Source organism: Cibotium barometz, chromosome 24, assembly GCF_041138505.1.
Source record: "Cibotium barometz isolate CiBa-2024 chromosome 24, ASM4113850v1, whole genome shotgun sequence".
Classification (NCBI taxonomy): domain Eukaryota; kingdom Viridiplantae; phylum Streptophyta; class Polypodiopsida; order Cyatheales; family Cibotiaceae; genus Cibotium; species Cibotium barometz.
This window is the reverse complement of record NC_141069.1, coordinates 54,712,429-54,715,469: the sequence shown is the minus strand read 5'-3', so window position 1 is coordinate 54,715,469 and position 3,041 is coordinate 54,712,429.

Genomic DNA, 3,041 nt, shown 5'->3' with positions numbered 1-3,041 from the left:
GGGGAGCCGGTGTAGAGTACGTCAGGTCATATGTCTACTTGGGAGTTACTTTCACCAGGACCGCGTTTCTCCCTGAAGGAGGCAACAGTAGCTAGATTAGCTCGAGGGCATGTAGCCTTGGGGGCACTTGAGAGGCAGTGTGCACACATACAGTTTCAGGAGCCACACACCAAATTGTGGCTATTTGATACACTTGTCACACCGACCCTCCTGTATGGAGCTCCAATTTGGGGACCTAGTATACATCATAGATCTTAGAGAGGGATAGATGAGGGATGGAGGCAAATGGAGAGACCATTGATTATGATGATTGCCCGCATGATTTGGAGGCTGGAGCAAATCGTCAGTACCACACGAGATTGTTCGGGCTGAGCTGGGTGCCCCACCAGTAGTAACCGAGGCCCTATTCCAAGCAGTTACCTTTTTACAGCGGCTATGGGAGCTCCCTCAGCAGAGGTACTCTCAATTGGCATTGACCTCATCCATACAGTTGGCAGAGGATGGAGATACTCATTGTTGGTACGCTCAGATGAGATCATGGTTTGACCTACATGGTTTGCGGATAGAGGCACTACCACCCTTTCAGTACAGTCTGGATTGTCCATTTTTGGATCTCACCTGCTCAGAGCAAAACCGCGTGATCAGGATGGATATCATTAGAGTGGACACAGAGAGGACATGGACTAGCCCCCTTGAGCCCTTGGGCACAAAAATGGCTCATTACAAGAGCCATTTTCTACACCTCTCACCGGATGATTTTATCACCCGCCCGGTGTACATGGATGTACACCTATAACATGGGATACGTTGTGCCATTGGGCAGATCCGGACCTCATCACACCAGTTGCAGATTGAGACAGGGCGATATGTGCATCAGATCGTGGATGATCGCATTTGTCAGCTATGCTACCAGGAGGTAGAGACAGAGGAACACTACATTTGCCGATGTACAGTCTATTATGAGATCCGAGGGAGATATCACTACGGGTTTGTCATGGATTTTGAGGATCAGAGATGCCTGGGATTGTTTCTACTTGAGCTTAGGAGACATAGACACAGAGAGACCCTCTTGGCAAACAGGAGGTCGAGCCATGATGTACCTAGACAAAGGACCCTGATAGATTTCTTTGGCACCAACACCAACAACCCAGCCCACACACCTCCTGATACCTCCTCCATTGGGCCATCAGGACACCGACCACACTCCCAGGTCACCACTGATAGAGCAGTTATCTTATGTTGTGCTCGTCGCCACGCCCACCAGGATCCCGACCATAGTATCCTCACCATCGCCAGATCAGAGCCATTATTGCTCGGCATCGGAGACGCCTACCTCACTTCTACGACCTCTCCATTCTAGACAGCCCCATGGCGGAGATACTTGATCTAAGGAGAGGGCAACACTTCAACTGATCAGCATACATGGATCTACCTGATATACATTTTTTAGTATTTTCTACTCAGTATCATCTCGGAGTCTTACAGATCTATTCTTATAACTGTAGGACAATCAATTTATTGTACCTTTTAGTCTCATTTAGTTGTTCTCTTTGATGAGACACCAACTTCAGATGTACTCTCAGTTTTGGTCTCATAGGCCACTATGGCCTCTTAGAGACGTTAATATATCATTTCATTTCTGAGGGGAGGGCACCTCTGCAGTCAACAAAGACTCATAAAATTCTGAAGCAATACCCCTCACCTTATTAGGCTCAATCTGAACCTCACCCTGTGAATCCTGCAAGTACTGCCCATGTCTATACTATTTACATTCCACTCTGGGTATCGATGCCAAAGAGGCATAAAACTGAAAAAAAATAACTCAAAATGAACTCTTAAGACTCTTAAGAGTTTAAATTACAATGGGTTCTATTGCATCTAGTTCGAAATTGAGGTTCAAAATAAAAATAGCTATATTTCTTGTCTATATAGGAGACTTTTGCCTGTGTACCCTTTATAATAATAGAGATAGGGTCTCCTAAGACTCAGTTGTGCTGTAAGTACATTTGTATCTAATATGTAGTCTTCTCGAAGCTCTTGAGCTATGTCTGCCCTATCCCAGCCTCTCTCTCTCTCTCTCTCTCTCTCTCTCTCTCTCTATATATATATATATATATATGGTCCATTTGGCATGCTCCACAGTCTCCATGGCTAAGGGTCTTTTGCCCAAGGAGACGCAAAACCAAGATAGAAGCTCTCTTTATCCACATCCAAGGAAGATATTTAAATAGTGGATTTTTCTTTTGTCTTAGCTAGCAGTACAATTCTCTCAAAGAAAACACTATTGGCCATTGCTTAGTAAAGGCTTGGCTGTTGTGGGGTGAGTGAGAAAAGGGATTGCCTATTTAGTGCAGATACAGTCGCACATGGGCTTGCTGAGGATGCACTTGACTATTTATATACTGTCTCTCTCTCTCTCTATATATATATATATAGAGAGAGAGAGAGACGCACTCTCTCTCTCTCTCTCTCTCTCTCTCTCTCTCTCTCTCTCTCAAGTAACACTTTTATATTAAAATAATAATCTTTTATGCATACCTCTATGCATGAAATTCAATTATGATAAAAATAACACTTTTACATTAAAATAATAATCTTTTATGCATATCTCTATGCATAAAATCCAAATATGATAAAAGTAACACTTTTACATTAAAATAATAATCTTTTATGCATATCTCTATGCATGAAATCCAAATATGATAAAAATAACACTTTTACATTAAAATAATAATCTTTTATGCATATCTCTATGCATGAAATCCAAATATGATAAAAGTAACACTTTTACATTAAAATAATAATCTTTTATGCATATCTCTATGCATGAAATCCAAATATGATAAAAGTAACACTTTTATATTAAAATAATAATCTTTTATGCATACCTCTATGCATGAAATTCAATTATGATAAAAATAACACTTTTACATTAAAATAATAATCTTTTATGCATATCTCTATGCATAAAATCCAAATATGATAAAAGTAACACTTTTACATTAAAATAATAATCTTTTATGCATACCTCTATGCATGAA